At 46.0% G+C, this 24673-nt stretch overlaps 1 long non-coding RNA gene across 1 annotated transcript in view; it reads left to right on the plus strand.

Annotated features, from left to right (window-relative positions):
* The window catches only part of LOC137444431 (uncharacterized), a 94220-nt gene that overhangs the window by 63844 nt on the left and 5703 nt on the right, over positions 1-24673 (plus strand). Inside the window, exons 3-6 of the long non-coding RNA XR_010988166.1 lie at positions 14296-14463; positions 15428-15498; positions 21354-21506; positions 21914-22080. This is a non-coding gene — a long non-coding RNA (uncharacterized lncRNA). The remainder of the gene's footprint in view (positions 1-14295; positions 14464-15427; positions 15499-21353; positions 21507-21913; positions 22081-24673) is intronic.

Below are 24673 nucleotides of genomic sequence, written 5' to 3' on the forward strand. Positions count from 1 at the left end.
AAAGCAGGAAGAAATGTAATGAATTGAGTGCTGTCAGAGATGTCTTCTCTGTTGATGTGGTGAATGGCAGTAGCTCCCTGATCCAGTGCAGGTGCAGTAGAGCTGGGGAATAAAAGAGGGGGGCTCTCTGTTCAGTGGAAAAAGCACATTCCCTACAATAGACCACACACTGCCAGCCAGCACGGCATCAGCTCGCACTCTCAGACTTTTTTCGCCTCTTTCCACAGTCCCGAGCTCACAAAATGGCTATACATTAGCACTAGTTAGGGTTTGCTTTTAATGAACAGTTGTGACTCCTTTTGACCAACATTAAAATCTGCTGTGCTCTCTCTGAGGACAGGTCTGTTTTGATCACAGGTTTTAAAAAATGGCCTGTTTCCTCAGAAGGCAGCTCATTCAGGGCCAGCGATTACACTGGAGGGGGGGGAGGAAATAAAAACTGAAGCTTTCTATTAATAACCGCGTTTTAAAAGTGCCCCGAATGGGGAAAGTTGTGGGGTGTTTTTTGTTTGTTTGTTTGTTTTTTGATGTTGTTGTTTTGTAATATAGATAACAAAATGGTGTGGAGAGGAGGAGAGACACTGTTTTTAAATGCATGAAGTGGACTAATCCTATACACTAACGCATATTAATCCTGTTTAGAGATAACCTGTCTCCTTTTCGACTTGATATATTATTCTTATATACGGATAAAACTTTGTGCTTCTATTAATTCGATCCAGATTTTTTTTTTCTTATTTCTGTAATTCCCCCCGCATCCCCCCACCCCCTTTTTTTCCCCCCTCTATGATCATCTGCTCAGAGTAAGCTCGAAGGTTACTCAAGTTTTATTTCAAATTATTTCCAGAGCGAAGGCTCACTCCTCAGCCAAGAGGGCTGATTGATTCTGTCCCTCTCCGCCTCGCATTTAATGTGCCTCGTGCTATCTCAGCCAAGACAATGAGTAGGGATTTTCATGGCATCCTGGAGTAGCCCTTGCTGATTCCTCTTGCACCTATTCTACAAGTAGATTAAGCTCTTTTGGATATACTTGCTGATGCTCTGAGGAATACTGCTTGGCGTTTACTTACAAAACCCCATGTTACTACTCTGAAACTTTGTGGGTTTGGGGTTTTTTGTTGTTGTTGTGTGGGTATTTTTTGTTTGGTTTTGTTGTTTGGTTTTTGTTTGTGTTGATTTTTTTTTTTTTCCACTCTAATAGTGGCAACAAATAGCATCAGCTCCCGGAACAGTTTGGCAAAGACATTATTTGCCTGAATGCTGCTAAACGGGAGAATCTGACAGCTAACTAGTTATTACCTGAAGTCCGAGTAAACCCCCACCCCCCCAGCTAATCACGAAAAGTGTTGGCAATAAATGATATTAGAAATAACAGTCAGATGTCGATGGGTGACTGCAGCACGTTTCCAGGGGTCAGATTTTGTCATCCCGATCACAAAAGAACGGATCGTGCTTAGATAGGAAAGAAGAGATCGTATCGATTTGCCTGTATGGAAAATACAGATTATTGTCACTTTGTTTTCGGGAAGTTTCAAACACGACGGAGCATCATCACCTGACAGCGCCTTATTTACTGCCAACAAGTTGGAGCTCTCCCAGTGCCAACCTTCGCACCGTTGCGGCTTAATAATAAGAGAAAGAGAGAGGGGCTTTGTCGGGGAGTGTCCCGTGTTCCCCCACCCAGGGCGGGGTGTGCGCAGGGTGCCCGGAACCGCCTGGGAGAAGGAGGCGCGAACCGCCGCTGCTCCCCGCGCCCTCGTTCCCACTTTCTGTCCCTCAGACTACTTGCTCGCCTTTGTGTCCTCTTGCTGTACACACCCATAATTAAATCCTCCTTCTTACCGCTTACATCCCGGACCCAAGGGGCAACTCAAACCTATTTAGATCGCCTTGGTTGGTTGCACAAATTTAAGTGGCAAATGAGTTATAAACCTAATAACTGCGTTAATAAAAATAATTATTTGATTATGGAGGAAGAAATTTGCAGGAGGGCAAGGATGCGGCTGGTTTTGCGTTTTGGTGGTGCGTCTTCGAATTGAACGCAAACGCCTTAAAAACCTCCATTACTCTGAAAAAAAACCACCGCGACAACACGCGCCCCAAAATCCTAAACCTAACCTTACATCAATAAAAATTCGCCCCGAAGCGTGGAGCGTTTTTGCCATGCTATTCGGAAGCAGATTTAATTTGTAAACTGTTAAAAAAAAAAAAAAAAATCAATATGACACTTGCGTGTCTTTAAATTAATTGAAAACAATCAACATGGGGGACCATTAATCACAAACGCTGGTACCTCTTTCACTTTTTTTCCCGTTAAGGACGAAGTTTCTGCGACTCTTTCAAGTGTATTTGTGCTTCTGGTTTTACAAGGAAAAGTGAGGATGCAACAACACCAGTCGCGTTGTCCTCTCTATACTTTTAACGCTAGCATATTGTTTGATTACTAATTCGAGTTAATATGATCTTTATGGCAACATAACAGTGGATAATTGGCCCTTTTTCTGAACAACAATGTAAATCACAATCGCTTTATTATTTAATAACGTCAAACGCTTCGTTGGATTGGCCCCGACAGAGAAGACCTTTTCTTTCTAGGCAGTGTTGTTGAGAAAGAACAATGCAGATCTAATTGTGGAGATTTCAGAAGTTGGCTCCTGTAAATGAACAGCTTAGATATGGAAGTTCCAGCAGATGTCTGCACTTTTCCCTGTGACAAACCTTGTAACCCCCCTTCCTCCCCCACTGCCCCGTCCTCCCCCCTCCCCGACTTATTGAAGATTTTTTGTTCTCACATCCTAGCAACAACCTAAATCTTCCAGTCGCAAATACACCCCATTCCCCTCGTTACTATACAGCACTTCAGATGGCAGGCTTAAGCGTACACACCAAATTAGCGCTTGGCCCAAGGCGCGCTTGCCCCTCTCTTGCTCTTCGCCCCGGGCCCCCCCATCAGCTGCGAGCTGCGGAGGAGGGGAGGCCGGGGAGGGGGCTTTGGGTTCTTGGCGCCATCTTCTTGCCAGCCCTGTAAACGTGCCGGGGTTTGTTTTGCAACATTTTGGAGGCGACTGCAAGTTGCGCACGCAGTCATGTTGCAGGGAAGGTGCCAGGGCCTGCCAGCTCCGGGAAGGGAGAAGCAGGACCGGCCCCCGGCGGAGGCCCCCTCTATGCCATCCGCTGCCAGCGGGAGAGGGGTGTCCTGCTTCCCCGGCGCTGAGCCTGCTTCGAGGAGAACGGCTACAGCCATGGGTACAGAGACCCCCGGGCTGGCTCTGAGAGAGAAGTTGCGCTACTTCTGTTAGGAGGAGACGCACATCCCAGCGCGCATCCACTGCCTAGGCTCCATCGCCCAGCCCTGTGCTGTACACTGTCCCGCAGAGCGCTCCGCGGTTTGGGGGTTGCGCGGATGCGTTTTAGGCGACCTGCCAGAGACTAGCCGGACGGGTTGGCGGATCCCCTTTCCCTTCTGCACTGCCGGTCCCTCCGAGGGCAGTTCTTCGGAGAGAAGCTGATTTGGCAAACTTTGGCGGAGGGGCTGCCAGCGCTGCCGAGCCCCTGCCCGTCCTTCCCGCTCGCCCCAGCCCCAACAATGAGCGCTTTGATGCGTGCTGGGGGCCCCGCCGGCGGGGGGTTAGGGCGGTGTGTACCAGCCCGTGGCTACCGGGGCTGTCAGGAGATGAGGCTCACGCATCAAACTCGGGATATTTTACTTTTGCCTTTTTTCTTTTATTAGGGAAAACAAAACAAAACAACCCACACACACACTAGCTAAATCCACTCCCGCAAAAAACTCGGCGAAGCCCCTTTCTGCCCCCTCCTGGGTGTTCCCACCTCTACCCGGGGCAGGAGCCCCTCGGCTGCAGCGATGTCACTCCCTGGTGGTGTTCCTCGCTGGTTCCAGGGCCTCCAGACCCCGGCTCGCTCAGCCCCGCCGCCCACAGGGCACCGCCACCCCAAAAGCTGTGGACACCAGCATCACACCTGCAACGGGGTGGGGTTTTTGCTGGTTTGCGAGAGGAAGGGATTGAAAACATAGAGCTGATCCCTGAAATTCTCCGAAACAGTGACTGTGCTGCCAGCTCTGCCTGCAGCCGTGGGAAGAGGCGGCTGAATCCCTGTTGACCTTTGTGTCTTTTTCTCTTGAAGTGGGTGGACAAATCTTGATTTTATTTTCTTTAAGTTTTACCTTTCCCGACTCGTTTGTTTGTTTTACAACTTTATTTTTCCGTGCTGACATCACCTGGTGGGGAGAGCACTGCTCACTCTGGGTGCTGCCCATGGGAGTGCAGAGGGGAATGGGGATGCAGAGGGTTTCGGACGGGATTGTGGGTGCAAAGAGTCTCGGGGAAGAGTGGGGGTACAGGTGATCGCCAGGGCTCTCCTGGCCTGCAACCACAGTACCGCGGCGTAGCAAGGGTTAACCGCGCCCACTCCTGGTCTCTGCGCAGCAATGGATGGAACTTCCCCCCCAAAAAATCCCAACATAAACATAAGGGAGCTCTCCCGGAGCCCCGGGCTGCAGCGAGCCGGGCCGGGCCGGGCCATGCCGAGGGCGGGGGAGCCCTGGGCGGCTGCCACTCCCCCCCTAATGAGCTCATTTCCATGTCTGCGCCTCCCGCAACTGTGAGAAAATCCGCCGGGACATCTAGCGTGCCGATGCGGCCTGTGCTGTCCCGGTCTCCCCGGTGACGGCGCCCGCCCGGGAGAGCCGCGCCGGTCGGGAGGAGAACTAGAGAAATAAAATAAAACTTCTCCCGGCACCTCGCAGGTTTCTGCGGAGAGGAAGGACCCTGCGCCCACGCTTGTCTTTCGTGGGCTGGGCTCTCTGAACCCCCGCCTTGAGCCGTGCGCAGGTGGGGGGTGGGGTTGTGTGCAAAAATGCCCGAGGACAGTGCGAGGCGGGGGAAGGGAGCGTTGAACAGCCCCACACTTATCAATAACAAGATGTATAAATATCAAAGTGAAGCAGCCCGAGTAAGTCTTTCTAGAAGCGAGGAGGAAGCTTAAGCAGCTTTCTTTAATGGTGATTTGTAGCTCTGTAAGGGGCACGGATAGCAAATACCCTGCAGGTGCATGTTGTAACACTGCCATCCGGACTTTAATGTAGATTACTCTCCAACTCGTTTGATCGGTCCTTTGAAACCCTTTACAATTGCCTGTGACGAACCGCCAGTCTCAGTTTTTTTTTTCTTTGAATAATGCCTTAAGGGTAAGTCCTCGGGGCTTTTAAAGATCTCCAGAGCATTTAAAAAAATCACTTTAGATTTTTACCTTAGAGTGTGGGTCCATGTCTCTCAACTTGGGGCTGTTAACAGGCATCTTTTAAATCATTAATCATCTAATAACCACCAACTTTACTCTAGAATGGAGAGTCTGGGATTTTCTAAAGGCCTCCAAATATTTCTATTGCTTTTGGGATCATCCTGGCTGAAAATTAGGAAGCAAACACCCCATCCTTCCTGCTGAAGCCCTGGAGCTGGTGGCTGTCTGATGCTTATAGACTCAAATCTGTGCTGAAGGCCTTTCCTGTGGCCATTGTGAAACCTGGCAGAAGGGTTGGCGGGGGATGCAGGGAAGACCCAGGGGTCCCTCTTGCACCCCGACTCTGCCATGGGATCTCCACTAGCTGTGGTCTTGGTGCCTCCTAGCAAACAGTGAGAAGGGTTAGGTGAAAAAACCCAAACCCGAGACCAGATGAGAGGATGCAATAAATCCCTCAGATGTTTCCACTCTCCACAAATAACGTTTAGCCTTTAATATTTGTTTGTTACTATTAACTAAAGAAAAAAAATAAAATAAAAAATTACTGAACTTTTGTCCCTTCAACTTCCACAAGCCATGCTTTGTTTCTCTAAATAAACTTTGGAGAAGCGATCCCTCCATATCAAACTAGGGATTTGAATTGAAGGCCCATTTGGGACACTTGAGACTACAAAGGGTTACACATAAATAAATGCCACATTTGCCTATTGCAAAAGTTTTCTCTGTCCTTTCTCAGTCACAACAGGGGAGGAAAAAGCCGTCGTTTATTATCTAGCGCTGGGCAGGAGCAACCCCTCCAGAATGTGCTCTTAGATTTGGCCGGCTGAAGAGGGACTCTTCCCCCTCCCTCCTCAACAGCAGCTCCTTTTGTTCTCCAGATCTCTTTCCCAATTTCAAGCTTCACTTGCAGATCCTAAGTTTGTTTGTTAATGACGCTATCACCATCTGGCTCGTCCTACTTTCCAAAAGATATAAATCTCCCCAGTTTCATTGCCTACATTATCATTGAAGTGCCACCATAGCTGGAAGAAAAATATGCTTTCAAGGCTGCAAATTCTCTTGCACGGAGAAACTTCTCCGGGCGCGGAGCTGCCGCCCACCCCACCAGGCCGCGGGCCGCCTTGCACGGCTTGCTTCAAATGGATTTCACCTTGCAGCAGTGCTGGGAGAGGGGCAGACAGCACCATTTAAGTTTTCCATCAGAAATTTAAGTGAACCTTCCCCCCCCCCCCCCCTTTTTTTTTTTTTTTTTTTTTCTCTGTGTGTATGTGTCTGTTTAATGCATCTGGCTACTTTGAACCGTTATCTTCGGCGGGCAGAGGGATGCTCGCCCACCCGGCGGGAAGCAGGCAGGATGGGTCCTGCCCCTGGCAGGCTCCTGTTTTCCCTTACTCAGAGTGAACCCCGCTCCCCTCTGCCATAAGCACATATTCCATACATGTGAATAAAGCTTTCCCACAGGCGTTGTAGAGTAAAGGGAAGGAAAGTTTGGGCTTCTCTTAGTGCAAAGCGGTTGGAGATTTGTGTGCGTTTAAGCATAAAAGGGCGGGGGGAGGGTGAGAAGGAATGGGGGAGGGTGTTGGGTCGGTTTGTGTATGGGTTCCACAATGACTCTATTTATTCGCTGCAACCAGCCTGGGCAGATTGAATAGGCGAGAGAGAGACACTCAGCCTTCCCAACGCGTGGGCTTTGTGGGATCTAGTCCCCACTAGCAGATTTCGACTGCTAATTTCCCATTCTGAGGGGCTCTCCTGCGAGGAGACCTGGCCATGCCCATCAGTTCTGTATCCCCTGAACACCGACCATGTTTCCAATCCTAGACCTCTTCTCGTGGAAGTTTAGCGAGGGGAGAAATTTAAACCCTTATTTTTGCCTTGTGGCTGTCTGGCAACATTTCTGTGGGGCACAAAAGACCCAAACCCAAAAACCAGACAAAATTTTATTTAACAATATGTACATATACACGGGCACACATTTAGACACCGGCACCAGCATTGTCAAGTGAGGGAGAAGGAACTCCTTTTAATATGGGGGGAAAACCCCAACCCACCCAGGGATTTTTTTTCCCCCAAGCGATCTAATTGTTATAAATAATTATGGATTAAAAGAAAACTCACTTGTTATGCACTTCTAATACTGTGACTGCATAGAAGAGAAAGGGGGCCAAACCAGTGATTAATTAATATCGCACTGGTATAGCTGTTCGCTCGTGAAAGGCCGTTCCCCCCTCGCCGCTGCCGAGTTATCATTCCAGCCTGAGTCATGTGTAGCCAGGAAGGGATCTTGTTTATAAATTTATATGACGACCTTTTCTTTGTGTGTGCTCTAAAGTTGATATGGACAAATTGCAGAGGTATACAATTTAAGTAGATGCACTTTTAATCACCGATCATTAAAATGGTTATGTTAAATATACTCAATTACATGCATGACTTCACCCTAACAGTACTTTCTATTCTCCCAGCTGCTCACGTATTCCTTAACTATAGTCAGCAGAAGAAACTCGATTATGCTGAATCCATACATTTCTATGGATTTCATCAGCCTAATTAATGCTTCAGTGTGGTCCATGTGTCTGAATGGTCCCTTTGCTATTACTTGGGTAAGGAGGCAGTGCTGGAATGCAGAGGGTCTTTCTTTCAAAGATACCCATGGGGGTCACTCTAGGACTCTAATGGCAAAGGTAGCAAGTGTTAAATAGCAGAAACATGCAGAAAAAAAGGAAGGCAGCGATGTAAAAGGGACATTGATACTGTAGGTATGCCCAACAGGTCAGTGATGATAATTAAAACGCTTAAAGAAGAAAAGGTAAATGGAAAGCTTCCACAATCCTCAGCGTGCCTGGTTAAAGCAAACAAACCAGCTCACAGAAATGCACCTTGCTGATCCCGGGAAGAAAAAAAAAAAAAAGAGGTTGACAACAGGTTTTTAGCCTAACTACCTGCCAGGGCAGCCTCTTTGAGAGCACTGCGTTTGCATGCCTCATCTCTTCTCTAATGGTTTCGTTGTCAAAATGCAACCTGTTAGGGAGAGGTTGCCCGACCAGACTGCTACCTATCCAGGCACCCCCGGGGGGGTTCCTGCTGTCACACCTCAGGCCAGTACAGGCACATGCGAAGCTAGCTCCAAGAAGTAGCTCTTCCCCTTCTCTTCCCAGCTTTCACCCCAAGCAAAGAAATGATTAAAATAAATAGATACATTGCAGATTCAGCGCCAACTGCCAATGGCAGGTTCTATAATCTTAGCATTTAGTGGGATCTCAAAGGCAACAGCACTTCCTGCTGTTCCAGCAACATTTTAATCCATGAGAAATGCATCAAGATGTATTTATTTTTTTGTTCCCACCTGTTGTAGTAGAAGACCATCTGATCATACCTTTCTTTGGCTGCTGGGAGATGTGAGGGGAATTCACAGTTCTTGTCACCTACTGCACTGCCAAGAATGTGGTGATGGAGCCTGCATCTCTTCCCTGTGTTTCCACAGTGCTCGCTGCAGTTTAGTTGTCCTAATGTGGAGCCAATGTCTTGCTGCAGCCTTCATCCTTCCAAGTGGAGAGAGTAAGCAGGGAAGATTTCAGATCTATAACCAAATTATAACCTAGGAATTTTATGCTTGTCATGCTAATTTAATGACTTTTATAGTAAGTGTAGACTTTCTGTCTTTTGAAATTAGCTCTTCAAAATGCTTTGTGTAATGACAGACACTAGACGTAAGAGACAAATGCATGAGCAATAGTGGGATAATAATCTGGCAAACACTGTGGCATTTAATATCAAGATGGAGAACAAAGTGCATTAAATCTCAGTGGATATGTACATCACTGCTCAATGTCATTGGTCCACACCTAGCTTCCAGAATGACCCAAAAGGATGGTGTCCTCTGATAGCCATCCATGCCTGGGTTCACCTAGAAAATGAGCAATGCCTGATGTTGAGTACAAAACAGTATTGTATGCAGTGCAGGACCTCTTTGCTGTCTGGAGATGCTCACATGTGTCTGAGCACTGCACAGGTTGGTCCAGTTGGGCCTGGCCGCTTGCCTGGCTCCCAGTGCAAGGGGAAGTACACGCTGTGCTCTCATGTGTGGTTCTGAATGTACACATCCCTTCCGTCCTTAAGGGTGTTCCTGTGCTCTGGTGTTTTGAGTGGTCCAGAAATCTGTTCAAGAGATGATCTTGATAACAAAGGGAGGGGCAAACCCAAAGCTATAGGTGTATTGCGATCTGGGCGACTCACTCATTGCCTATAATTGTAAATAAGGTAAGTTCACACGACGATCGAGTAACGAGGGAACAAGAGGCCTATTTTAGTCAGGTGGTTATCTCTCCTTGGTGGAGATCAGAGCTCCATCGCTCCTGGCCTTCTCATTGTGTCCTCCCTCCTGGAAATGACAGCTCCTTCAGAAATAACCAACTCGGTCCCTGGATGGGATTTCAGCTCTTTTGCACTACACATGTACCAATTGTCATTTTACAGCTACGTTGAAATCTCTAAATTATATAAGGGTACAAACTTGTCCTCATTAAGTCCCCCCTTTTAGATAGCCTCAAGGTTGGAGAGTATATTGCTGTAAGACAGAGCAAATAGGCAAATGAGGAATGAAACGTAGTGGTGCTCAAACACACTCCCTGTCTCAGCTCTGCAGGTTTCATTTCCCCCCATTAGAGTGTTATAATATTACAAATGCAACAGTTTGTGAAATCAAACTACCTGAAATCCTATTTCTTGATTCAATCCACGGGTCCCTTTGTTGTGGGGACAAAACCACAAAGATAGGATCAAACACCATAGTCTGACAGAGCTTCCTAATTTGCAGTTAGAACCCTCCCCTTCCAGAAAACATCCGAACGTGCTGTGTGTGAGTTGTTTTCTCACGCATGTCCCCGTGTTCATGGACACATCAGGCTGTGCAGAGGAAGAGAGGACCGAGGGCACAGATTATCCTGCAATTTGGAGCACACGCTGCCCACAGGTTGACCCCCGCCCCCGCCCATAGGTGCGACCGGCCCGGGGCTCCTCCCGACACCCCCCCAGGGCACCCCGAAACAGATGAGCTGAACCCCCCTTGGCACGTCGCTGCCAGCGCTCCCGAGAGGGGCACGGCCACTGCTGGGATCGCCCTGCAGAGCCCGGCGCAAAGCCTCCCCCAAAGTTAGGTTTTCCAGGAGGGGGTCGCTTTCACCCTTTTTCCAGCCCTCGCAAGAGGGTCAGTGGTTTAACCAGGCGTCACCAGGACTTCGGTTTATTCCCGGCCCACTGAAGCGTGTGGCTTTTAGTGACTGATGGCTGCTGTGGCTGTACGCGGCACAGTTGCTCTCACGGTGCGTGCTCCAGATGGGCACGTCCCGCAGGCTCGGGGCGGGGGGGCACGGCCGCTTTGGAAAGGCCACCGAGACACTGAGATTTGTTCTGGGTCAACCCTCTCCAAACGCCAAAGTTGGGAAACAACTTTCGCAGCGTGTGTCAGGGAGGGAGGGGAGCAGTGGCGGAGGGGCAACGGGTGCCGCGGTGCGGGGCACCCGGGCTGGGGGACCGCCGTGCCTGGGGCACACCACCTCTCCCCCGCCTGCCCTAGCGCATCGCCCTCGCCCCTCTGGTTAGCTCTTCCTTCCCGAGCCCCGGACGCGCAGACAGCACGTTTCAAAACTTTGAAATGCCAAATCACGTTATTGCTGCGGCAGGAGGCTGCTTTCGGATCTGTGACAGCTGAGTTTTCCCTATCGATTATGTGACACTGCAGTTCATTTACACAGCTCAAAAGCTTAAAGACACTGGAGGAGCCCCCGGTTTAACCCGAAATCCTAACAGAAAGTGAATCAACTTTCTGGCCAGTATTTAAACTGATAGATCAGAACTTAATTCGGAGAGACAGAAAGGGAGAGAAACGACAGCACGGATTTATCTTGCCCAGCGTCCTTCGCTGAAACTTTAGAAACTGCGACACAGAAAATCCAGGGCTGAAATGCTAATGAAAGCAACGCGTTTGGCGTCCAGAGATGTTCTGGGTTTTAGAAAGCAGATCACTGCACTCGGGGGTTTATGCATGAAACACGTGCGTGGGCTGGAGCTGCCCAGGGGAAGCCAGGCTTTGGGGAGTCCCCGGCAATAGGGACAGGGCAGCGGCTCCAGGCGTCCCTCCTGGCCGGAGAGTCCCGGCACAGCGACCGGGAGGCAGGCTCGGATAGGGGCTGGAGGGGGCATTTTCCTTGCTCACATGGGGACGGGACCGGCCCCCTTCTGCTGCCGGGCCCTTTCCTTGGCTTCTTTAAGTGGGGGCTTTCCAGGAGTCAGCCCAGCTCCCGGTTCCTGCTGCTCTCTTCCTCTGTCTTTGCCGCGGTTTCATTACTTGCTGTTAGTGCCTGGAAACAATAAAGAATGTGGGACTGGGCTTTTATTGATTATTTGTCACCCTGTATTTGTCAGTTTCAATAACTTTTCCTGAAGTTTTACTTACGGGCACTTGAGCTTTCGGATTAGGCCAGCTCTGCGGATTGCAGTGAGGGGTAATTATCTGCTGGCCTGCTTCCCTGCAGCCGGAGAGAAAAGAGCATTAACGTATAGAATGAGCAGGATCCGGCCTAAGCCCCCCTAAAGCGCTGCCCAGGCCAGAGGCGGGAGCAGCCAGGAGCTCTCCGCGGCCCTGCCAGCTGCCCCTCCGGACCCCCCGCTCCCGCCTCCTCCACCCCCGCTCGCCCTGCCCCGGGTGCAAAAAGCCCACGGCCGCTCTCTGCCTCGCGGGTGCCTGGGCTGGGGGCTCACTCAGGCTCTCGAAGTCCCCCTCCCCCGGTTTTGGAAGCGAGACATCAGTCCTCGAGAAATGGCCCCACTTGCAGGTGGGGAGTGGGCTCGCTGGGGCCCGAACCGGGGCTTTCGGCAACGTCCAAATCCCCGGGATTCAATTAAAAAGCTGGCTCGCGCCGCTGGCGGGGAGGCGAAGCAGGGGGATTTGTATTATGAAGATCGACTCTTCAGAGCTGCCCGCCCAGCAGCCAGGCAGGTCTCCCGCCGGCGGAGGGGATACGGCTGCCCCGAGCGCCCCGGACCGAGCTCCGGCGGCGAGGGGTGCACGGGGACGAGACCCAAGGGCGGCCGGGAGAGGAGCTATTGAAGGGGCTGCGGGGACCCGCCGGGGGTGGGCCCGTGACTCTCACAGCCTTTTCAGAGATGTGTGTGTGTATGTCAAAGAAAAGACCTTATCTCTGTCCCTCTTCCTCTCCTAATAAGTTTCCTGCATCTCCCAAGCGATGTGCGCTGCTCCGTAGGTACTGCAGATGTACTCATTTGTAAGCACACTAAAGGCAAGAGAGCATAATCGTTCCCCGGTCTGGCAGGGTGCCTATCGCATACAGTATAGCGTTTGATGTACTGTATCTCATACCACTGCAAGCTAAGAGACAAGTGAACAGAGAGTGCCCAGTTACACAGGATTTAATTACAGCGGAATGCATTCTCCATGCTGATTAGGAGTAAAATCAATCGGGGGCTTATTTGCCACAATGAACCAAAGAAAACAATTTATTAGAGCAATAATCTCAGCCCCAAATGGTCTAAATATTATTGTTTCAATTGCATTGGGGGAATTCAGGCTAAAAGTGTTACAGAGAGAGCATCAGGGAGTCCTCCTTCGTGAATTTAGTAAGAGTTTCTAACCTTCTGAGGGCTCACTTGCTGGCTCAGAGATCTTTGAAACAGGAGGCTGGGTTTTCCCAATTCAGGTCCAGGTGTCTGGGTTGCTGTAGTACCTACAAGGCAAGATGTTCTGTGGGCTGCAGCTGTTTATCCTGAGAGGCACAGTTTCACACTAGGTCTTAAAGATTTCCTGCTTTCCAGTGATTTATACATGAAATTCCTAGAAGAAGGGAGGCCACACAAAAGACCTCCAAGCTATAGGCTGAGATAAATGCCTTTTTATAATGTTGTTAGAAAACCACCATGTGATGTGCCAGAAATTCTCTGTCAGGGAATGAGTGAGAAAGGCATTGCTTTGGGTGGGTGCTGAGCACCAAGACTGGGCTAGGGTGGGTGGAAGATATGGGGGGACCACAGTGCTCTCAATTCTCCTCTCTCACATGAAATCACTCCCTTGGTCTCACCATGGAATGGCATTTGGAGGGTGTTCCTCTAGGAAATCAGTGGGAAACCAGTGGGCATGCAGATGATGCAGTGCTGGTGGGCCAGGTCATACCAGGAATTGTGGGGTCCCCATGAGCTTAAAGTGTGTGATTTAGGAGATGCTGATTTTGCTTTATAGTTTTCTGTAACTCCAGTCATCTCTGTCCCAAACCGGAGAGGACCTCATTTCCTGCTCAGTGCTCTGCCAACCACAAGGTCTTTTTATAAGACTGCCAGGGGTGCTTGGCTGCGGCAAGGACAGTCAGTGTTTGTCACCAGGGAATGAGCTGGCATCATAGCTCTAATCTGAGTCAACAACCTGGCTAGTCCTGAGAATGACTTCATAAATTATGCTATCTAATTGAAAAGCACATGCTTATAGATACAGTGTTGTTCATAAAGGACGCAAAAATTGTTATAAACACAACAAATATTTCTTTTCTTCCAACTAGCCTATTAATCACTCACCTATTTGTTTCAATTTACATTATTTCACTCAGAAAATAAAAAGGCAAAACACAAAACCATCTTGTATAGCCATAATAAGAACACAAATGAAAAAATTCATCTCTTAATGAGAGGCTTAGCCTTTTTCTAACACATCCCTAATAACAGGAAAACAATCCTTGAGTGTTTTTCATTTAAATTGTTTTCACGTTTAATTCAAAATTGCTAAATAATATTACCATGTGTCTATGTATCTATTAAACATCGAGGCATATGATATTTCAAAGCAATTGAACCATTTCTGAAAAGAGAAAAAGTCCTTTACCATTCTCTGCTTTTAATGTTGCGTAACACACGTATGCTGGCCTGGCTTTTCCTCAACCTTCTAGCAGCAAAGAAAAGTAAATCTGGGACAAAAGATCGGTTACGTCCTTTCTGCTTTTCACACCCAAATCTCCTTTATTCTGTCACCCATAGGATCTGTGGGATCTCCCCCTGTGAGAGGCAGCTCAACATCTCAGTCACCTCTGCCATCTCAGCACTTCCACTGGAGAAGCCCAGGAGGAGCACAGAGCAGTGGCTGAACAGCAATTTGAATATTCATATTTAACTCTTCAAACAACAGAAGCTACTTCAAAACCATGTGTGAGACAAAATGCCATTAAACTTTCAATCATTAAACCTCTGTTTAGCTGTACTCCAGAAATGAGCAGTTATCAACAAACAGGGAATTCTGATTGACAGTTTGCCATCAGGAGCCCTTAAGCAGGATTTTTCCAGCTCTAATGCAGCAGCATACTCTTCAATGCTGCCTATTGCAAGATGCTGTTTCAAGTACAGGAGCATGAGGAATATTTACAAAAAAGCTTTGTATATAATATGTGATTGCTCTGAAATGAAGAAGCACTGGTTTTCCCCTCACTGTTTTAGAAATGAAGAGTACACTTTGTTTTCTTGTTTACTTAGTGCACACTCTGATCCCTTGATGTGTTTCAAGCGTTTTCTGTCAGCATCATAAGATCTTGCTTACATGGTAAATTTTGTGTGAAATGGTTAGTGCTCCAAGTGCCTGAGAAAAACAACAGTAATGATGTCTGACAACTATTCTTTTTTTCCCCCCTCTCTTAAATAATATTTCATGGTACATTAAATAGGATATGCAGTCTCTTAAGAGACTGAAGCAATGTATTGCCGCATACTTAATGTTTCATCAAACAGCTAGCTTTTGAAAGGAAAAAAGCTAAAGGCAGCATGGAAACCTTTCCTGAGCCTTTTCTCAGTTTGTTCTTGATCTGATAAGGAATGGTAATAATTTGAAGACAGATACAGAAAGGAAAATAAATATTATTACACAATAAACCTCCTGGTGTGTCATTTGTGATTACTGGCAGATACTGGAAATGCTACTTGTTAAATTCACTGAGCATTACTTCTCCAGAAGTTGAAATGATTTTAGCCTAACTGCTTTCTTGATGTTCACTTTGGATGTACCAGTTAGAGCCAGAGCAGCCTGAGGAGGGAAGCAAACAATTAAAACCTATATGTATTTGATTCTTGATAGACATCCCTACAAGGTAGGTTTTACCATTATTTTTTTTTTTTTTTTCAGTAAGAAGGATAAGCTTGGAGTGCCCAGTCACCGTGGTAACTGCCAGAAAAATTCTCCTGAAGTTTGAAGAGGTCAGCTAACGGGGTCAACAACTCTGGCCTCTCTCTGAGCTAGGCCTGGCAGGCTCCATCCTGCGGTTGGGGTGTTAGCGCAGGCTGAGCCCTGGGAGGTGGACCATTCCAGCTCTGATATAAATTTTTTGAGTCAGTTCACGGCCTGGGCTCTCCAGGTGGCCTCCAAAATCGATTGTGACCTTGTGACCTTGTCTAACGGAGGCATAGCATCCAACCTAAGTAAGGATTTAGCCAGGAACGACAGCTTTCCACTGAGTGTTATTGGGGACAGTGCAAACAGTTTTGGAAGCAAGGAGGTAGGTATGAGGAGTAGAGGTCATTAAAAGCATATTAAAAAACAATTTTAAAAATGGTTGTTAGGGGAAACTTTTTATTAGCAGTAATTGTTCCCTAAATAAACTCTTCTGGCAACTATTTTTTTTTCTTCCCTAACAACATTGTATCAAGCATTAATATATGAAAAATTAAAACTTGACATATTCCATATATCAAACGAATGTTTTATCTACCTCTGGATTTTGAACTTGCAAATGAAGCTGACTGATGTGTTAAAGTAATTGGCTGTGAAGCATGTTTTTTTTCTTTAGTATCATAAAACCCAGGAGGCTGCTTATTAAAGCACCATTATTTATTTTAGGAAGTGACTTCTCTAATATGTGCATGCTTTTAGGAATCAAAAAGCTCTTCATCTGTGTAGTTTTTATTTTTAAACTAGGAAAATAAGTAACGTTCAGAATAGTGTAGAATGAAAGCATTAAGTTTCACAGGCTGCTTGTGTTACTGATTTGTAATACAAATAGACAAGCCATGAATTTGGTTATGTACTTAGTAATTGTGGACAAGCAAAACTCATATTTATGGAGAATATGATGGTTTTTTTTTCTTCAAGCTTTTAAACAGCAAACTGTGTGTGGGAGGGAGAGGCTGATGCAGAGGTCTGATTTTGTTACCAAATAGAAACTTCCCCTTGTGGGCAAATGGATTTTCTCTTGTGGTTTATTCCCTCTTCTACATAACTTCATCTCTGTATGCATTGCTTGCATGAGTAATAGATAGTCATCGGATGAGTAAGTGCAACTACACCAAGGAGTAAAGTCCAGTCTCCCAGGTGGAAAATGCTCTCAGACTTTGACCTTAAAACTGCTCTGAAAGAAGAAAATTGCATTAGTACATGCTCCCAGGCTTTAAAAAACTATGCAAAGTTATCCTAGTGGGAATCTTGCCCAAACACTTCTTGTACCTTGTGGGGGAGGGCCTGGCTCTGCTCTTCTTCCTCATCATTTACTGTTGAGAAGTTTCCTGAAGATGGAGGGGCCGTGCAGAGATGGGGCTACTAAACACAGTTCAGGATGAGAGTCTGAGTTGCTCTTCATGCTAAGTATCACCATACTGCTGAGAAGTCCCCAAGTGTACATCAGCAAGACTCTCTAGTTTTCACCTGCAGTGACACCTTACTCTGCAGAAAGTCCCCCAGAATCCATGGATGCCAAGCTCTTATCTCTTTTAGGGTTGACATAACCTGCTCTGGTGGGATTACTTGAAGAGCAAGAGCTTAATTAGTAGAAATACACGAAGAGGGGCAGAACTGTGCCCTAAAATATTTTAGAGCCCAGATCTGCTCATGCAGATATCAATAGCAATACTCTATTTAATTCCACCCTGAACACTAATCATAGTTTGTTGTTGTTGTTGCTGGCTTTTAACAGAACTGTGCTGAAAACAATTCATTCACATTAGCAAGTGTGTTGATTCAGGGAGTGTCTTGTGTAACTAAGCTTGGCAAGACATAGCCTACAGCCCTCAGTGAGGAGCAACACATTTGTTTGGTTTTCAGAAAAACAGCATTTAAAAATAGGAACGGTGAGCAGTTGGGAGATTAAGCTACAATATTGTCAAAAGCATCCTTAGAATTTTTAGCCTTTTTTTTCCTTCCTTTTTTCTATTTTCCTTCCCCCACCCCCATACTTGTGTCTCCTTTGTAATATGAGCATACAGTGCACCGGTTCTACTTGACAAAGCGGAGATCACTTCTAAAACAGATGATACAACTATTCCTCTAGAACCTTTGGACCAAATGTCCTTAAAGCCTCAGACTTGGAATGAGGTATTACTGGCAGTGGGAATGACATGAGGATCTCAAGAACTTGGACTTCTTCATGGAGAGAGTCATTCGTCATTGAAACGGGCTGCCCAGGGAGGTGGTGGAGTCACCATCCCTGGAGGTGTTCAAGAGGGGATTGGACGTGGCACTTGGTGCCATGGTCTAGTCATGAGGTCTGTGGTGACAGGTTGGACTCGACGATCTTTGAGGTCTCTTCCAACCTTAGTGATACTGTGATACTGTGACTTGCTGCAAATTCTGTAATGTTGATTTCTGTACATACTATTGAATTTCTAATCAACTGAAAATCTACAAATGTCACTTGATTATGACCTTGCATCTTTTGTTCTAGGCTTGCATCTTTTGTATCTCTTCTTCATGTTGTTTAGTTGTTCATCCACACCCTGTGATGCTGAGTGCCTAGAGGTGATTATGTTAGCAGCAGCTTCAGTGAGGCTCTTTGTCTTCTCCTTCCTCTTCAGTTCAGTAAAGTGCTCACTCAGATTCATTTGATTCCTTGAAATATTTTCTGATATTTCTGAGTGGTATGTACAAACAGAATTAACAAATACCCTGGACTGGTGGTTCCCAGCCTCTATCCTGTGGCTCACTGATGATCCATGAGACCTTGGCAAGCTTGATGTAGAGCTGTATTAAATAATAATGGTCATAGTCTTCAATTAAAATTGTGATGAGGAGAGCGTGTGACAGACTACAAGAAAATATGAGAGCTGAGAGTAATCTATTGGTCTGAAAGCTCCGGGGATGTCTGCTTTACAGGAATGCATCTCAGCCTGTGGTCCATGAGGCATTAGAAAGCATTTTGAGAATGTTTTCAAATTAAATTCATGCCCAGTTAAATGAATGCACTTTATTACTCATGCAAGCAAGCAAAAGAAAAACAACAAAAAGAACCCACTTCAAAAGAAAATGAAGAAAATAAAGGTAATAAATGAACCCTGAAGCCTCAGCCTGGTTTGTGTTTGCTTGTATCTGAATCCCATGTTACCAGTGCTCTGCAGAAACCAAGAAACACCGCTCTAGAAAGCAGAATGTTGCTGTAGACTGAGTCAGGGCTGGCCAAGGTCAGCATGTTTGGGAGGAAGCAGGTACAGTAAGTGAGTGCTGGGACTTACAGGTGCACTGACAGAAAGTCCTGAACAAGTGCTGCATTTCTTTCTCCTTTTACTTCTTCTTCCTGCTTTGAGTATGTGTGCAGCTGGTGTGCAGAGGAAAAGTCAAACCAGTTCTGATGCTTTTCCCTGTTCTGGGTAGACTACACCAGAGAAAGCACTTATGGCAGTCTTTGTGGAAGAGTAACAATTTATGCTGAGGCTTTAGGAGCTATAGGAAGTTTTTAATCCTTCCCTGCCTATGGGACTGTCATTTATAGATCCACTGTTGTCTCATCTGTTACAAGGATGTTTCCTTATGTTAAAGTTCCAAGAGCAACCAGACTTTGCCATTGTTCATGGCTATTTCAGTTGGTGGCTTAATGCACATCTAGTATTCTGTTTATGCTTTCACTGCTCTCCTATGCAGCAGACTGTACCTACACACTGGCTTGGGTGACATAATTTCCAAATAGTCATTTCTGTGTTTCTTCTTTTTCCTAATTTGTCTGTGCATCTCCATTTTGCATTAACCTAGTTTATTACACATAACATGATAAATAAAGCACGTGAAACTTTATGCATTTAGTTGGTCATTTCATGCTCAGTTCTTGTTTGATGAACAGGCATACTTGCTTACAAAAAATACCTTCTATTTTTTCCCTCCAACGGGTTAAATCCTTTTTATATAAAACAAGAATATATCTTATGGATTCAGCCATGAGCAGACAAAATGGAAGTGTAGATTATTTTGGATGTATATATTTAGCTTGAGTTTAGTGGTGGTTTAATTACAGGATTTTTATTTTTTTTTTTATTGCTATTCATACAGACATCCATTGTTTTCTGCTTTGATTTATCTCCAGCTCAGCCCTCTTCAGAACCCCATTTCTGGCAATCTCAGCAACACGTGGAGCTCTGGCAGCTTCTGCAGACATTGTCATCTTCCCTGTACTGCTCCTTCTTCTGCGTTGTTATACCAGCTCTACGCCCTGTCCTTTCTCAGAAGGCCTTAATGGTGCCTCTGCTCTGTCACCTGCCCCATGGCTCTTCCAGAACCAGATGCTTTCGTCAAAGTTTTTCATCCCAGTCTAGAAATAGATACTGAAATAAAGGCAGGTGACCTGGTAATCAGGTGATGTTCTACTACTGCCTTCGTGCCCTGCCTTGGGCAGATTACAGACCTCCTCCAGACCTCAGTTCTTTGTCCATAAAAGAAGAATTATAATAACAACTTTGCCAAGTGCTTTTATATATCTGAAAGATCTGATGCAAATTAAAAGCTACCTGGGTTTTGTCAAACCTCACTCTAACTAACACTCTCCGTCTTCTCCACTGCTGTCTTTTAGCTGCTGAAGGTTTGCCATTAAGCCTTTTAGGGTCAGGCTTTTGCTTCATGCCTTACATATAGTGACATCTGAGCTTTGAAATTACCCTTGTGTTCATAACATATGTATCAGCACCTATGTATTTTTCTCCACCCTTATTCCCCTGTTGCCAAATAAAACAACCCCCGAACAAACTACAACCAGCCTGATGATGCAGAACCTCGAGCGCCCTGTAACCTTTGTGTGCTGCAGGCAGGGTCCAGCTTTATCATGGTCATTAGTGAGCCAGTGTACGTTGAAATGTGTGATCTATTCCTTCCTGAGCCCCAGTTACGCCTTGCTTAGCAGTTCCTCTCACTGGTGAGTTGCTCTTGCAGTTTCCAGTTATGTAACCCATCTCGCTTTGTGAATGTGTGAGTTCCACAGCTGTCAGTGTCAGCAGTGGTTGTGGGGGGTGGGTTTTTGCTTTTTTTCCTTTTCTTTTCTTTTTTTTTTTTTTTTTGGCAAGCTGGCATTACTCATCAGTCTCATGGTAGTTTTGTTTGAAAAATGCTTGTGTTAGAAAAAGTGGATTTATCAGCTCAGCACTGTATGGTGCTAGCATGCAGCACAACAAAAGACAAGTGCTCATTTCAGTAACGCTTGCAGCATTTCATGGGGCCCCCAAATAGGCTGAACAAGGCTTCTCTGGCAACTAACCCCAAGTACAGTGGGAAACTGTTAAAGTGGCAGTGTCACTGCCTGGAAAAGAGATTTGGTTTTTCTTCCATAGTTTACAGGTTTGGTGTGTTTTGATTCCCCCTCTCCCCCCTTTTAATTTTGTTTTTAAATTTAATAAATAATATGAAGTACATTAGGAATTTCACTGAATTTTGGGGAAGAAAAAGAAGCCTACTGAAAATGTTGTGCTCTTGGAAGTGATATTTTTCTCCTGACCAAACTGTCAGTCTGTCCTTCCAAAAATGTGTCTGTTTTATAGGGAAAATAACAAGCTCTGAATAAGGCTTTTTCAAGTGATATTCCAAACTCAGTTGTGACTTTCAGGGCGAACTCATTCTTTGTTTATATCAGCTTGTTTTCTGAATGATTTGCTGCACTTACACTTCCTTTTGTATTCTTTCAGAATGCAAACACAACCTGCAGAGTTTTCTGTATTTAACTGAACGTGTCAGGTGGTTAAAATCATGTTCTAAACCCAGCATCACATACTGCAAATGTGTCAAACACTTTGTTCACATATATTTGAAACAAATGCATTTTTCAGTATTTATTTGTTTACTTTTTCTCTCTCTCTGTTTACACTCCATACAGATGGTGAAGATAAACCCATGAGTTTAATTTGCTGCTGAAAACTTGTCTTTTATATTTTCTGATTTTCACATACTGGCAAGATGCTGCAACCCCCATCTGACATGGATCAGAAGGAGATACTTCTTTGCAGAAGTCTTTGTCATTATCTGTATTGTAAGTTTTATAAAAGCTTCAGTTCTAAAAAAATGCCAATTCTGGACTAATTGTTCCTCTGCAAGCCTTTATGGTCTCTGCAGTTGCAGAGTTAGTCTACTATCCACCTCTACTCAGGTATCTAGCAGAAGTCAGAGCTTGGTAAAGCATGATTTCACAGATTAGTTACATCTGTGTTTAACTTTTATTTACTAAAATGTGATTGTTTACCATAACTTGCATCCAGACAAATGTATTTAGACATGCACGCTTTTAAGGCTGCACAACAGGCAAATGCATATGTAGGTATGGTCCAGACACTGCTGCAGCTGAGTAGGAGGAATAGTTGCATGCAGCTTCCATCTTATCTGCCAGTTTATTGTGGAGAGAGGTGGCTACAGTGAACTTTCTGTTCTTTGCCATGACAGAGCTTCGTGGGTGTTGACTGCTGGAAAGCCTGTAACACCTCAGAGACATAAAGGCCAGAGACATAAATGTGCTCCAGCATCATGTTGTGTCTGCACTCACATTATGCAGCCCCTCTACTCTCCAGACTCCTGCCTGCAGTCCTGCAGCACCCCATGGGCATAAACAAGTGAGTTGCTTCTAGATCCCAAGAGCTCATTGTGATTGACCCATTGTCTGTAAAATCCTTCTGAAGACAGTGCTGTGGTAGCCAGTAAGATGTTTGCATCTCAGCTTGATACTCAGAAAATGGGGTACTTTCTAGTGTTTCCAAAGCATTGTGGACAAATTGGAGACTGTTGGTCCTTAGCCAGACCAGGCACAGAGAACATGCCAAAGTGATGCTTCAGGATAGCAGGGAAGATGTTCAGGAGTTCTTTCTCCATTGGCTGGAGTAAATCTGAAAACTACAGAGAGGCACCAAGAGCAGGCTGGGAAACCAGGCTTTGAAGTCATGGAAACTGTTAAAAAAAACTTTCATCGGCGATACTCTGGTGCTTTCTATCTTGTTCCCACCCAGGGCAAAGCCCTGTGGAGACTGCTCACTTGCCTGCCCCTACCCCCAAAATACTAGTGAATATTTCCTCCATGGCTCACTGTACCATCACATTTGTAGCTCATCTTCTGCTGCCTGGCAGAGCACTTGGTGCCAGTTACGCTACTAAGATCCTGGTGTAAGAGTGAAACTAAGAAATCAGTTGGAAAAGCCAAGAAAGGGTTGTATCAGTAGCTATGTAAAGGTGGGGGTGGCTGTTTCATCATGGAGTACAGGTACTGAAACATTTCTCCCACACCTAAAGTAGCAAAGTTGTGGTCATTGGCTTGAGTGACAAGGGAATGGGAGACTGGGATGTCTCATACTGAACTCCTCTAAGCCCTGGTTTGATGGGTGAGGTCTTGAGCACAGAGCCTATAACATTAAAGGCTTTATAAAAGCAGCAGTGCCAGTTTAAAACCAACCTCCCACATTACCAGCAGCCCCAGCAGGTGTAATGTGATCCAGCAGCCCAAGCCAGCAAATAAACAAACTGCTGCTTTCTGAAGGATTTGCACCAGAGAAATGCTTCTGACCGGGAATTACAGCAATAAGTGAGCTGTGCTGCTATTAAAAGATCTGTGAAAAGGGACAGGCTCCTGTGACTGTTAATTATTCTTATTTGACACAGGTTTTCCTTCTACATGCAAAATGAGGTAGGGGAAAAAACATAGTGAAGAATTTTCCTAATAAACCTGTAGGTTTTAGTTGGGTTTGGCCTCATCTGGCTTCTTGAACTTCAGTGGAGTTGTTGCTGGGTTTCCCTAAGCCAGGAGAAAACAATCCTACTGCTTCAAAAGCGCCAAGCCAGGCAGCAGCATTTAATATTGACCCCAAGGAAGCTGCTTCCCTGCTCTTCCACTGAGTTCCAAATTTTACCTCCAGTGAGCAACATTACCTTAAGGGTTTTTTGCTTGGCTGCAACATTGGTCACTTGTTCCTCCTTCAACACCAACACTTAAGCCTTCCAGCTATGGTGAATTCATCCTCCATAGACAGCCGTAGACAGGCTGTTCCCTTGGGTCTGGCTGAACAGACACTGACTACATCATTTTAGATCATCTTTGTGTTACTGCCTGATTCCCTATCTGGGAGGAGTGGATAAAAGCAAAAAAAAGTGCAGCTGTCCAAGTAGAGTCCAGACCTTGACAGGTATTATGGGCTTGGCAGGCTCTAAGACTCACTGCAGAGCCTATGGAATGTACAAACCATGGTCACAGTATGCTGAGGTACCAGCAATTCAGCTCTGCTCCAGTGTTTTGGCCTCCCAGCCTGGGTCCCATCCTGTCCCAGAGCGCTGCTCCTGTCTCCCCAAGCCCACGCTCCAGTTACTCCTGAGTTATGATAACATATAAGCGGCTTAGAGAATTCTTATCGGAATAAGTTGAACACAGTGCAACATTTAACTCTTAATGACAGCCACCTCTGACTGTGAGTGACATGTTATAAATTATGTTTGAACTGGATTTTTTTTTCAGAGGCATATATTCCCTCTGCCACCCAGTCAGCCCTCTAACGTTGCACTTGTGGCCTTAATCCCACTTGGATGTGTGCCCTGCTGCCTCCACTTTCCGTCACTCGGGGACTTTAGTATTCTTGAACAAGTGAACAATCTTTGTTTCTGTACCTTATTAGGCCAGAGACCATAGCAGCTAGCGATGGCATCAGCAGGCCCTGCAGGCAGGATTCTCTGCAGACACAGCCAACCTCCAACAAACCCCTTTTTATCCTCCTGTTTCTAGGAAGAATTATGATGGTGGTGCCCTGCTGTTGATCAGTCAAATCTGTGGTAGGCCTAGAGATAAGTCCTGTAAGTGTGGTGTACTGTAAAACAGCGGCTCCCATTCATTAGTAGCTTGTGTGTAATAAACCACCCAAAGAAGGGGGGTTGGGGAGGGAAAGAGACGAGCAGCTGCAGTATGCAGGAACAAACAACACAACTCATTCTTGGGAGCCCAAACTTTCTAATTTGCTGCTGGGCTGCTGGGAGCACTCAAATTCTTTCTGATAATATGCTTGTGCCCTCAGCGTCTCTCCCTGTGTTTCCTGAGTCCTGCTCTCTCTCTCGGTTTCTGAGTCTGGGATAGTTTTGCTTTGAACCCAAAACACAGAGGGTAGTTGAACAGGGAGGAGGGGAACACATTTGCCACCCAATGTCTGCAGACTGGCATAAGAAAGTGGTGGACTC

Source organism: Melanerpes formicivorus, unplaced genomic scaffold (genome assembly GCF_026170545.1).
Source record: "Melanerpes formicivorus ecotype bairdi unplaced genomic scaffold, bMelFor1.0.p_v2 SCAF_12, whole genome shotgun sequence".
NCBI lineage: Eukaryota > Metazoa > Chordata > Aves > Piciformes > Picidae > Melanerpes > Melanerpes formicivorus.